The sequence below is a fragment of the Macrobrachium nipponense genome, chromosome 44 (genome assembly GCF_015104395.2).
Source record: "Macrobrachium nipponense isolate FS-2020 chromosome 44, ASM1510439v2, whole genome shotgun sequence".
NCBI lineage: Eukaryota > Metazoa > Arthropoda > Malacostraca > Decapoda > Palaemonidae > Macrobrachium > Macrobrachium nipponense.
This window is the reverse complement of record NC_087221.1, coordinates 20,669,948-20,684,334: the sequence shown is the minus strand read 5'-3', so window position 1 is coordinate 20,684,334 and position 14,387 is coordinate 20,669,948. Positions and strand designations below refer to the sequence as shown.

Sequence of the window (14,387 nt, the reverse complement as noted above, 5' to 3'; positions counted from 1 at the left end):
ATCATCTGGGTGTTGGCTTCAATTTAGTCTAAGTGAGAAATTGTACATGCTTTATGAGGCTCACTGATAAATAACAGAACTTGTTTCTCTGGCCAATAACATCAAAAGCTTATGGGTTTTCATATGTTCACTCAATAAACAAAAGTACAAATGTTTATTTCTTACCATAAAATTTGTTGACGATGTAACGAATATAATATACTGTCTTTTTCAGAATTGCTTGAGTTACTCTTACACCAGAATGTTTTATCTCGTTTATATACATGTTACACTTGACAACATGTCTACAACAATGTTTAGGAAAAAGAAATTTGCTTAGTTTTCTCCTGAGGTAGTTGATTATTCTTGAATCACTTAATTCATACCTGAGTTAGAATAGCTCCCGTAACCGTTCCCACAGCCCTGCATAATTGTATATATATATGGTACATGTAGGATAATGAGACTAATCAGAAGACTGTTATATCATCATCTTTTTTTTACAAAAAGAATGGAAATTCATGCAGATATATTATGTCATAAACACAAAAGAAACTCATACACAGTAGGCTTACATTGGTATGTCATTAGGCGATCGATATGAACAAAAAAGAAATTAAAAATTTTATTTTACAAATTTTCTTACTCATCATTATTTAAAAATAAATAAAGAAAATCATGCATATATACATATAAGTCATTACCTATTGGAACAAAAAGAATGGGAAATTATAAAGATACATTGATATCCCCTTTTCTATTAAAACCAAGTAAAAGAATTTATAAACAGATATGTACATTGTTATGCCATTAAATATTAAAAAAAAGGAAACTCATATGGATATACTGTAGTTATGAAATTGCCTATCTAAAAAATGGAAAACTATAGAAACACTGTTAGGTCTTCAACTTAAAAAAAAAAAAATAATGGAAAATCATTGATATATATCATCACTGTCAGTGTCATCCTCCCTAATATCAATATCATCACTGTCAGTTTCGTCATCTCCAATGTCAATAACAAAACTTTCAAACATAATTGGCTCTCTAGCGAAACATCTTTCCTCCTATAATCATCTTCTAATTTCTTAACGTGGTGAAAACATTTCTTCCAGTCTTCTGTTGTAACTTTGTCTATCGCCAGTCTCGTAAGCTGCTCAACAGTTTTCAAAGATTGATTTGCATTAGAGTTATTTTTTCTGATATCCCCCTTTATTTGAGCCCATATAAGTTCTATGGGGTTAAACTGACAATAATATGGTGGCAGTCTGATCACATCATGACATGTTGCACGGGCTATCTCATCTATCACATACCTCTGTTTTTTCTTTGTGACACTTGGCAATCTGCAGCAATTTTGGCTTTGTTGCTGATGGGTCGTGGATGACGTTATTAGAAGAAAACCACTGTATGACTTCACTTTTTCTGTTGCTGGTTGTTGGCACTTTATTTTCTATTTTGCTATGGTAGACGAGCATTGTCCATTATGATTAGAGATCTATCTTCTATATTAGGCAATAGTTGTTCCTTAAACCACTTTAAAAACCTTTCATGGTCCATGGAATCATGGTAGTCCCCTTTGGCACCATTTTTTGACCTAAACAACAATAGCGCATCTTTGACAAACCCCTTCTCACTCCCCGCGTGCACCACAATAAATCTTGACCCCTTTCCAGTCTTAAGTTTGGGTCCTATTTCGCCTTCACCCGTTGTCCAACACTGACGTACACATTCATTTTGGTTTATCCAAGTTTCATGCAAGGAATACTTCAGGTTTACGTTCAGTTGGACTACAATTCCTATTCTTTTCAATTAACCGTAGGTATTCAGTTCTCGCTGCCACTATATCATCACGTTCCATTAAAATTGCTCTTCCACTCGTCACTTTTTTGTACCGGAATCCAAGCCCTCTCAATTTTCCATAACGTTGTTCTTCCACCATTAAACTTTACCGGGTCTTCTTCACTTTTTTTCCAGTAGGGCATCTAACGTTGGGAGCTCTCCTCTCTCGTATAAAGACAAAATCTCCTTCCGAATACACTCATTTTCAAAACTATCCACCTTGTCCTTCACTCGGATCCTCTTCCTGGGATATACAGGTGAAGCGAAGGGGACGTTACCACATTCAGATGACTGTCGCTTGATTTTTTTCACTGTATTGGTTGGCACTCCTGTAGCTTTGGCGGTCTTCTCAAATACTTAATTTCTTGAGTCTGCTCCCCACTGTGAGCTGAAGTAACGATGAACATTCATTATAATGTTGCGAGCTTGACTTGCAAATCTGGAAACGGTGCGACGAATGGTGCTGTTATCTTGAGACATCTGCTTGAAAAGAAAAAAAAATCTTGCTTAGTTCGTTGCTGTTTATTGCTCCACTGAGATTATTATTTCAATATCACTCAATTAAGTCTCTGATATCTCTTAAGTTTGAAAATATATTCATATAAGAAATTAGAAACAATATGTTGAAACCAACCTCATTAAAACTAAGGATGAGCTGAAGAGTGCGAAGTAGGTCCGTAGATTTCAAATTCATTCCTGGACTGAATTTCCCGCCCGCGCCCCGCGGCCAGCCTACACCTCCAACGATACCAGATGCATCCATCCTGATTATTTCATTTTTGTATCAGATGTCCATACGGACATATATGGAATATTCGAGTAAAAATGTTCGAAAGTCTATGGGGAATTCTATGGCAATTTATTTATAGAAAATATAAGGACATAATAATTCGGTGAATACATAGTCTCGAAACTGCAAACTTCTCATATCGCCAATTGGCAACTGCCAACACGCCAACGGCTCTAGCTGAGAGGGCCAGACCCAACGATGTGTCTCGGCACTATTGTCAAACCGAGTCAAGCACGAATGCAACATAATAAGACATATTCTTCATTTTCTCTTTACATATTACACGCATCTAAAATCTGAAAGCACCAGCGTAATTCAGGGTGATTTTTATTGTTTAATAACACAAGATTTTTTATTTTATCTTGATCTCATGAATTATGCAAAATCCGATGATGAATAAAAACAGGTATAAGAATGAAATGTTTCTCCCTTCACTTCTACTCGTTGTAATTCCTTTGTATTTTAACTTGTTGATTTCAGGAAAAGCTTATTTAATTGTACTTTAATACCGAATCCTTAGGTTATGACAAAACTTTCCTATCTTTTGTAAAACGTGAGATAAATGAAGAAATGTAAACATATTGCTAGTTTTCTAAGCTACAAACGAAAATATGACCCACTGAGCGAAGCAGTCTGCCTCCCGCTACCAGCCAATCAGAGGCCGCCAAACAAACGTCTCGTAGGCGCAAGAATCTACCTTAAATGAATCGACTATACCTAGCGGGGTGTGGGGGGGGGGGGGGGGGCGTGCGACGCCCGCCCTGCGACCCCACCTTACACAGCCATATTACATAAATATAAGACAGCTTAAAACCCTTTGTGTACTTACTTAGGTTGGAGGGTAAAGGTGAGCTGCCATCTTTAAGAATGCATGGAGCCTATGATCCAATACTTTAAAATGCTATTTAGGATAGGCAAGAGCCAAGTATCCAACAAACTGATCCTTTCGACGACCGTATTTAGACAACAGATTCTTCAAATCCCGCCACCGCCTCTCAATAGTATTAGTATGAGCTCCAGTGTGCGGGTCCACAAAGTTCAAGGAGTGGTTGATTCTTAATTGAAGAAATCCCTCCTCATTTAGGCAATTGTATGCCTTCCAACAGCCGGAAATGATGGTAGTGCAGGGCTCTATATAATCCCTTATCACTGTTAAAAATGTCACTTTGTCCCTACTTTCTACAGGAACAGCAATTGAGACAAGAACTTGGGAGAAAATCCACATAAATTGCTGTCAAAGTAGATGGTAAATGAGAAACCGCACCAGAAGTTGAAGGTTCGCACGCCTCCATGGCTCTCAAAAGACTGAAAAATTAGCGGTGGAAATTGTGTGAAAAGTGTCGAAAAGTGTGTTTCCTAGTAAAACTGTCACCTGATTGGGTATTCAAGTCACTTGATTCTAGTTTTGTTAAAATACTAGTCCCAAGTAAAATGTGGATAATCATCATTGGTTAAAAACTATGACGTTTGGGTGACGTCTTGCTACGTAGAATACAGTCGATGAAGTAATAATGACATAACCTATGTTTTTAACGAGAGCTCAGTGTGAACAGGAATTTGAGAGAGTTATGAAGTCGAGAGACAGTTTTTTTCAGGTGAGTCAAATTTAATTTTTATTTTTAAACCACTTCTAGACCTATCGCCGCTTAGATTTATATATCAAACGAAACTTTGGACTTCCCTCTATTTAGTGAAAGTACTCAAATTTGATAACTTGCTGGCGGAGCAGACGGTAAGAATTACCGCCCAAATATCACAAATTCAATATAATACCCTTCATGAAAGATTTTGTTCACAACATTACGCAAACAACTTTACGTAAACCACAACCACCTTCGTTACAGAGGCTAGCAGTGTAGTCCTAGACCTACACTCAAATTTTATCAAGTAATTCTTCCAACGCTGTTAGGCTTGGACGTAAACTAATACCATCTTATCTAGTATAACACATTGCTACAATATCACTGTAAAACGAAAAATACATTAAAGGGGAAAAGGCGAGAAATTACATACCGACCACGAAGCCGTTGAGTGGGGAGGCTTCAAACGCCGACGAGAGGGCTGTCCGTTGGCACTTTTTATGGCCTATGTTCGAAAGGTCTTGGAAACTGTTGCAAAATTTTTCGAATGACGCACCTCAGTTGACCTATACAATTAAGGTAAGTCGACTGTTGAGATCAAACTACTGTTCTGCAGAAGGGCGTGGAGAAAGCATTCGAAGCGAAGGGTGGTGTTTGAGAGGTTGGGGGAGCGCCGTACGCAATCAGGGCCGAGCTGTTTACTTCAGGTAATCAGGTTATTTTACTCTCGATTTTACTAAATATTCTTTCATGTGCATTCAAAAATATGAAGAAGTGCCGTTTAAAACGTGAAACAAATAAAAGTTTAATCGAATACGGGGCCATTACTCTAGTCCAATTTACCAGTAATTGCTGAAGTTGGAGGAAACTGCACCGATTTTAGATTTTCCCTCTCTCTCCCTTCGTCTTTCCCTGCCAGGATTCGAAAGACGGCCGAATTTCTACCTCCTGTTCTTTCACTAAACCTTTCCGCTACTTTGTCATGAGATTGGGTATCTTCAATAGATTTATTGTTCCATAGCACCAAGTGAAAGCGGGGCCACAAAAATGGACACACAGACACACCTTTTACACACACACACACACAGTGGTAAACCCACTGATGATATCCGGGGCGGACCGCCTTACATAATAGGGAGGTCGGATGGAGGCAGATTTCGTGGGTCGCGGCCACTGACGACAAACAAGCCAACAGCCTTTTTTCTTCTTCTTATACTTTTTACAAGAAAAGTAGCTACTAGACTATATACATCAACTTCATGAAGGCTGAAACATCTGAATGTTAGTGTATTCGAGGGGCAGAGTTAAATATGCAACACAACCATTATCCAGAGGTTGTGCTGAAACGTGCTCAGCCGGGAATGAAACTTGCTCAGCATGGAAAGCGCTGCGAGAAGTTAAGAAATTACTGCAGATTTCTTAAAGTTGTTAGATGAATAGCTGTTCTTTTAAATTCGTCATTACAGAGGCAGACCTCAAGTGATAAACTGCATGTACTAAAAAATTTAATGGCGTTTGCTGTCCAATCTCTGTAGAGTTGGGTATTCTCGATCAAGTTTACCTGTCAACTCGTCGAATATGGAGTTAAAACTTCGTCTAGACGACAAGTTATGGGAGGAATCAGTCCATTCACCAGAACGGATGAACTGATAAAAGGAATTACCTGAAGTTCTTCCGACCGACTGGTAGGTGATTGCATGTGGTGGGGTGTCGGCCGTCGGGTAAGCGCGATTTTGTGACAGTTCACCGCCGAATTCCTCGTAGGAATCATCTCGGCCGCTCCGGCCAGAATATGAGTATACTATGTATAGGCCTAATTCATTTCATTGTTGGCCCCTGCAGCGCTATTTTTAGGCCGTTCTGAGTTAAAATCATATGTTAAATTATAAATATATATATTTCCTTTGCGATACAGGCCAATTGCTATAGGCTTAGGTCAGTGCCCTGCCTTTTTATGAACGGTGTAACTCGTGAAAGTAGGCTTTGCGGTTCATTTCATAAATAACTAAACCAACCCCAGTTCTAATTTAAACTTTTTCATTAATATTATATGAGAATAGACATCTCTCTTTAATAGGCAATATTTGGTCTCTTATAGACCATACTTCTTTCTTTCTTTCTTTTTACGCCGTTTTGCTCCACCCCCTCATCAGCCAGCGTATATACATGCATAGTGTTGCCTCGACGAAGGCAAGGGAAGAGACAATGACCTCGAGTTTGCAGTCCGACAGACAGATCTACTCTTCATGTCGACGCTCATCCGTCGAATTGTCGAGGGTGAACTGACAGGTAAACCTGAGCGTGAATAACTAGGCCTAACTACTACTTATTAATGTAACTGTTGGGTTATCTTCCGGTTCCACCGTCAGTCTAGATCCTTGTGCTCCGTCTTCTTTGTATTCTGGATCTCTTAATTTATCTGTCCCATCACTTCAAATCTCTCTTTTCTTTCGCTCTTTCAGCGGCCGAAAGTGACACAGTATTTAACGTGACTGACTGAATTTACTTTATAAAATCAAATCAAAGTACACGAAAGTACATAAAACACAAGAAACCGCCATACATTTACCGCTCAGGAAAAGTAAGAAAAGCAAAACCTCTCTACAAATTTCATGGCAGACACTTCCAGAATTCTGAAATATTAAAATGATTCCACAAAAAAAACAGTTAGGTAATAACCCAGAAGGTGAATTAGCATTACTTGGAGCATTTGGGAGGGGATGGGGGGGGGTTGTATGAAGCAAACAAGTGGCCTCCCACGATCATTCTAATGTTGTAAAATTCAAATTCATGTTGAAAAAGTATTATTTTGATTGGGAAATTTTACTGATTGTGAAAAGAGCCTAATGAACTAGTCTCTCAAAAGACCCCACAAGATGAATATAAACTGGATTTTGAAAAGGAAAGTGACAAGATCGATGCAATAGATGCAAATGCACTTATGAATGCAAAGGAAAACATCAAACACAAACCACTTTTGTCATAGAGGAAAAGTATTTAAATGGAGTTATGTTGTCAAGGAATTTTTTTTCTTAGATAACCACATTCAGGAGAAAATGCAAATCAACATGACTGGCGCTAAGACATTAGCAGAAATGGTCAACAGAGGAGGTTTAAACATGACCTCAGATACATTTTTCTCTCAGTTAACTGACAAGAGAACAGTTTTCGAAGAACCTTTGAATGAAGGAAAGGTGTTGATAGTCTGGTAAAAGGGATTAAATGAGTATTGGCAGACTTACCGAATTCTTTGCAAAGAAGTGCAAAACGTCTTTGCTAAAACATCCAAATTTTCCAGAGGAATTAGAACAAGATAATTGTCATGAACAGAGAAAAAAATAGTAAAGTTTGTAGAGGATTGGCTAAACAGTGATTTTAGGTGATTAGAAGGGAAGTATTATGCTTAGTTAATTAAATTGTATATTCTTCAGTGTCAAAAGGCTCGATTCTAGACACACTTTCGGAGATATAGTGAGAGAGAGAATGGTGAATCATATGCATATCTGTACTATGTTACAAAGATGACCAAGGACTGAAACGGCTTGAGCAACGTGGATATGCTGACATCAAGAGGCTACACCGCATGGCGCATCTTCAGATATCCTAATCCAGCCTGGGAACATCGTGACTTCATCGGCTTGTCTGCGCGCGCACGATTTTACTGAAGAGAGATACGACCCATTCCAGTGAGGCAACGCAATATAAAGATGTGAAGAACGTTCTGCAAAGGATTTTTAGGGTTTAAAGAAATATAAATCCTATGAAAAAATTCATAGTCCTGTAACTGAGGCAATCCTTCAAAGGAATTATAGGATTTACAGAACTATAAATCCTATAAAGAATTTATAGTTATTTAGCTGAAGCAATCTTACAAAGGAATGAAAGGATTCACAGAACTATAAATCCTATAAATGATTTACAGCTCTGTAACTGAAGCTGTCCTGCAAAGGAATTATTGGATTTATAAAACTATAAATCCTATAACGGGTTTATGATTCTGTAACTGAAGCCATCCTACAAAGGAATATAGGATTTACAGAAGTATAAATCCTATAAAGGATTGAAAGTTCTATAACCGAAGGATTCAATTTCGGATTCTTGTATTTCAACGCCGAAAGTCCTGTATGTTTATTGTTCCAAATTACGCATTTGCGTATATTAGAAAAACATCAGCACCTTCGTTGTTTTTATTTTGACCAAGGTCCCCAGCCACTTCCGGTAGTTCCTACCCCCTGCGGCTTTACATTAAGAGGTCAGGGGTCATGTCTGAGACGCCCATTAACCAGCCGGAAGGTCAGGGGTCTTTCTTGACCACCCACGAAATGCTCTTATGGGCAGCCTTACAAATGACAGGTGGAAAAAAAAAGCGATAGATTCATTTTAAATTTCTCTCTCTCTCTCTCTCTCTCTCTCTCTCTCTCTCTTAATCTTTTATTACTTTTATCACTCGGCTCTTTATTCCTTCTGGACATCCACTCCTCTCTCTCTCTCTCTCTCTCTCTCTCTCTCTCTCTCTCTCACTCACTTTCAATCTTATATATTGAATAATTCCTTATTAGTTCTGAAATTACATGGGGTGTACGACTCTCTCTCTCTCTATCTCTCTCTCTCTCTCTCTCTCTCTCTCTCTCTCTCTCTCTCTCTCTTTTGTTGCCTAATTCTCTATTCGTTCTGGACTTACCCGAAGCCCTGAGTTTCCGAGGTTAGACCATCCCCTGCAAAAGATGATTAATGACACTTTGCAAAGGCTCCCCCAAAGAGAAGTAAAAAAAAAAAAGTCGTCTGTAGTTTATGATTTATGAGTCCGTCGGCCTCCGTCAATTATTCTGGATGAGTATTGAGTTTCTTGACTTTTGATTAAGTCAGTTACATTGACGAAGCTACTTAATAGATGTCGTCGGTTCTGCCTGTCCTTTTAGTGACTTTTTTTGTTTCTTTAATTACGATTTTCAAACTTATTCGTCAATGACACGTGTAAACCGATGAATATACCTATATATATATGTGTATTATATATATATATATATATATATATATATATATATATATATATGTATATATATATATATGTATGTATGTATAAAGAGGTATATATATATATATATATATTATATATATATATATATATATATTATATAGACACAAATGTATATAAATATATATTTATTTATATATATAGTATATGTTTACAGAATGGTAAAATTTCAGGTAATTTCACTTAAGTGCATCATGGTAAGTATAGTTTATAAGCAACCGAGTGTGACATAAAAATAGATAAGCTCAAAATTGAAATAAGACAAGATGATTCTAAAAAAAATATTGACTATCATCATCAGAATACTCATATTTAAAGATAAAAGTTGATGACATGTCCTTACAGTAAACAAAGGGAATATATATATATTATATATATATATATATATATATATTATATATATAATATATATAGATATATTATATATTTATATATATATATTATCTTATATATATATATATTATATATATATATATATATATATATATATATACTGTATATCTACTTGTACTGAACGCTGATGATTTATAAATATTTATTAAACTGACTAGATACAAGTATTCAGTCGAACCACAGAATCGAAAAAAAAAAAAAAAAAAAAGGAGAGTGAGAGATAAAAAAAAAAAAAAAAAAAAAACAGCAGTCCGATGATAACCTGTCATTGGCGAAGTTTAGGAATGGCCTCAGCGCAACCTCTTATTACTTCCTCCCGAACAAACCCGAAAAAATGACATAAAAAACTCAGTTCACGCAACCTCTTATCCCAACCTTCCGACAGCAGCCCTTCCTTGATGTGGGCAGTTCATGAGGTTTCTCTTTCCATCAAAATTTCTATTTTACTCTCCGCTCTGTGACCCGGATCATTTAAAATGGATTTAGCAGGATATTTCGCCGAGGAAATTGATCGTCATTTATCTTTGAAGATATGATTTTATGCAAACGAGGCTATCGGAAATATCAATATTGATTTGACAGCACGAATTCTGGGGGGATGTCGCCCAGTTTGTTATATTTCTCTAGAAATCTTTGTAGATTTCATACAATTTGTAATTTTTCTCTCGTAAAAGGGTCCAGACCTCTCTGACATCAAATAATCACAAGATGAGACGCCACACGACGGATTAGTAACGTGGAGATAACCATCTAAGATCACCCCCACAAGGCCAGTCAAAAGATAAGAAACGAAGTTCCTGGTATGACCCAGAGCGCTAATCTCACAGGCGAGAGCTGTTCTTTATCTGTATCAGTTCAGAGCGTATGATTGGCTCGCCGTCTACATCGGGTGACGGGGCCAGTCCGTCCCGTCCGTACGCCTCGGTACAGATCTTGATGGCTTTGCCTTGGCAGTTAACGCCCGAAGCATCCCCGGTCGCCGTCCGGAGCACTTCTGCAGTAGTTCGTGTTCGGAGAGGAACTCAGAACGTAAGGGACAGTTTAGCGTTGGTGTGAGTGGTGTGTGTCTAATTGGTGACATTTTTGGATACGAAACTTGTCGAGAGGAATCATGCGGTTTTTTTTCAAGATGCTTCCGCGTCTTTTTTTTTTTTTTTTTTTTTTAGTAGTCTCCTACTGTTTCTGCTATACACACACGTGCACATACACATATAGTCAGTTACACACACACACACATACACATATAGTCAGTTATTACACACACACACACACATATATATATATTATCTATATATATATATATATATATATATATATATATATATATATATATATATATATATATATATTATATATATAATATAATATATAATATATATGTTTGTGTGTGTGTTCTCCCATTTAATCTTTAGCAAAGCTAGTACATAAAACGGATCAAGTAATAAACAACACCAAATAAAAGTCATTTACTAACGTTTCCAGAGGCCGTGTAATAGTGTTTTTTTTAAATAACTCCTAAAATAACTGATGGATTTCCATGATATCAAAGCAGGGAACGCTTCATACAATGGCTTAATTTTGGGAAATACTGTGCATTGCCAATTACGTTTCATTAACTTTTTTACTTAAGAAAATGAGGCTAAAGCCAGTCTTAGCCACCCACACATTCGCAAAAGTGATGACGTCCCTCAGTGACGTTGGTATAACGTTTCTTCCCTGTACCTCCCATCCCCGAATTGTTAAACGCCTGTTTAACTCCATAGATACATAATTGTCATATGACCTACCCCAAGCAATACGAAATTCTTTGTCAGTAAAAGTTCAGCATACCTGGTAATGTGATTCGTGACTTTAGACTTTACCTAAACACAAGACCAACCTTTTATATCTTACCCACTCACTTACATTGAAGATCAAGAATAAGACTTATGACAGGAGACGAAAGAAGCCATGCTAACCCTACACTTCGCACTTCAAGCGAGTTTTGGTAAAGCAATAGGAATATAGTTTTCTTTAGGTTAAGCCGTAGGACTCATTCTTCCATACAACACAGGTTACTCGATACATCAATAGCCAGGAAGAAAATGACAGAAAGCATTGTTTATATAATTTATCATATCAATTTCACCAGAGAGTAAGCTTGAATTCCTTAGAAGGTAGACTTCTAAAAGATGTTTCATATAAGGGCATTGACATCGGCCTTTTGATAAATTTTGGAATCATATATATATATATATATATATATATATATATATATATATATATATATATATGTGTGTGTGTGTGTGTGTGTGTGTGTGTGTTCATACATACACAAGATTTATTATATTTCAACCTATAGTTTTATATATTTATTTACGTTATAAGTACCAGTACGTATTTTTGTTACTTAAAAGGTATGTGACAAATATCATTGCGACTTTGTCACTGGAATTATACCAGACTTCAATTAATGAACCAATCAACCTTACTTTGAGAAATCCATTGACATTGTCTACATGCCAAGTTGATATACTCGTATCAAAGTATTCATTAGCTTTGCTTTTCCAAAATAATGTTATCACCAATTGCTGGAAAGCATAGATATATGAGGGATGAAAAAAAAAACAAGAAATGGCCACTTATACATTTTACTCATCATCAGTCTCAAGGAAAAGATCGTTTTCCTCGTCACTATCAATGTTGATGATGACCGGATCTATACTGTCTTGAATATTATCTGAAAGCCAGTAATCATCTTCAAAATATCTTGATCTCCTGACAGCGCCAGCCCACGTCTCCCCTGTTACAGCAAGCCTGGCCTCTTCAAGCCTGGCAAAGAGATCAGCACGGGTAAACCGCTGCATCGAGGAGCGCACCTGTCGTTTCTTACAGCCCCACACCTGCTCGATGGCGTTGAGCTCAGGATGGGCAGGGGGCAAGCGAACCACTTCATGGCCCCATTCACGGATTATATTATCCACAATGTAAACTGGTTTCGGCCAGTTGCCCCTGCATATCTTTAGAAGCTCAGGGCGTGTTGCGTGAGCGGGATACTGTATTTTTCGAGACCTGAGCCAGTTAACCAAATCCTCCTTTTTTGTAGCTGTTGTTGGGCATCGGCAATCTCCTGTCAATTGGCTATGGTATGGGGCGTTGTCTAGCACCAGCACCGAAGGATCCTCAAGCGACGGCAGGAGCTGTGATGTTAGCCACCGTATAAATATCTCAGAATTCATTTCTCCATTGTAGTCGCCGGTTTTATTTTTCGCAGGGAAGCATAAAAATGAATCTTCCTCATAGCATCAGCAACTCGTTCACATGGCCTGTAGGAAAAAAAAATACATTTAAATAAACAAATATATATATGTATATATATATATATATATATATTATATATATATATATATATATATATATATATATAAATATAAATATATGGCTTGCAGTATATTGCAATATATCATGTACTTATTAAAGTCATACTTTTCTTACCGATTTATACTAATTTTCAGGCGGTTTCTTTCTTTCTCTCTGTTGTAAATGGTGAAGAGTTTCAGCGCAATTGTAGTTTTGCAATGGCGAGGACAAAGCAACATATTTGCTATGAATAAAGTCGAATCTATATGAAATAGTTCAGAGCTACTACTACAACTGCTGCCGATGATTACCTTGGATGTACTAAAAGGGCTCTGAGGTAGGAGTCGAAGTCGGTGAAATTATTTCTGAATCCTGCTCCAGTCTTGCCCCAATAACATCATTCCACATATAAAACTCTCTCAAGGAAAAAAATTGTTTTCTATTTCTACTAATGTTTTTATTTTATTTTATTTTATTCTTTTTTTTTTTTTAGTCGCAAAATCTAAAATTTGTAGGAGTCCGAGTAGAACATCTCTCAGTGCGATTCCACACCCCTGTTTTAAACCTCTTCTATTATGTTCGATAATTTGTGTAACATCTAATCATTATCTACCACCATAAAACATTTTATTGCTCTTCCGGCTCATTTTATATGTGCAGTACACAGTCTTTCCTAACAGGGATTTACTCGGTAGCCTAATAACAATGGGAATGATGGAAAGAAGGCAAGAATGAAGGGTGGGGGGGGGGGAGTACTAGGATAGCCATAGGTGTAAACACCGAAGGAGGGTTGGGGGAACCTCTGCGTCACAGTTACGTCATTAAGTAACCACTTAATGAAGTTCCTCTTTTTTCTAAGAGTAAACGGCTTAATTAAGCACATCTGTCAATTCATTGTACCACCAAAAATTAGGCCAATGTTTGAAACATTCATTGCTGTAGTTTCATGGAAATTCATAAGCCGGTTTGTTAGATATTTGGGAAAAACACTATTACACGGCCTCTGGAAACGATAGTAGTTAAGAAAGAGACAAGAACGAGAGTAATTAAAGTCATTATTAATTTCATGGGAAAGACGGATCAGGATCTGGGGATTGCATATATATATATATATATATATATATATATATATATATATAGATATACATATATATATATATATATATATATATAGATATACATATATATATATATATATATATATATATATATATATATATATATTATCCTAACGTGCCTGATTTATTTTCCATAAACGTAGATTAATTTCCTTGAACTTAAATTAATTTTCTTTAACTTAAATAGTTTCGTTAAACTTAAATTATATTCATTTGAACTTGAATGAATCTCCTTGAAGTTATATATTAATTCCTGAAACTTTAAAATAATTTCGTTGAACTTGAATTAATTTCGTTCAACTTGAATCAGT

General features: G+C 36.6%; 2 protein-coding genes across 5 annotated transcripts in view; one reads left to right on the top strand and one right to left on the bottom strand.

The window, feature by feature from the left end:
• The window catches only part of LOC135204074 (mannose-binding protein C-like), a 226,400-nt gene that overhangs the window by 198,025 nt on the left and 13,988 nt on the right, over window positions 1-14,387 (bottom strand). Inside the window, exon 1 of one of the 2 annotated variants that reach the window (XM_064234058.1) lies at window positions 4,625-5,379. The exons of the other annotated variant lie outside the window; for it this stretch is intronic. The gene's annotated coding sequence lies outside the window, so the exon portion shown is untranslated. Of the gene's footprint in view, window positions 1-4,624; window positions 5,380-14,387 lie in introns of those variants that run through there. 2 annotated transcript variants of the gene reach the window in all.
• The window catches only part of LOC135204076 (uncharacterized), a 22,453-nt gene continuing 12,106 nt past the window's right edge, over window positions 4,041-14,387 (top strand). Inside the window, exon 1 of one of the 3 annotated variants that reach the window (XR_010312085.1) lies at window positions 4,041-4,206. The gene's annotated coding sequence lies outside the window, so the exon portion shown is untranslated. Of the gene's footprint in view, window positions 4,207-4,683; window positions 4,771-10,491; window positions 10,649-14,387 lie in introns of those variants that run through there. The other 2 variants (XR_010312086.1, XM_064234061.1) reach the window with 2 other exon arrangements.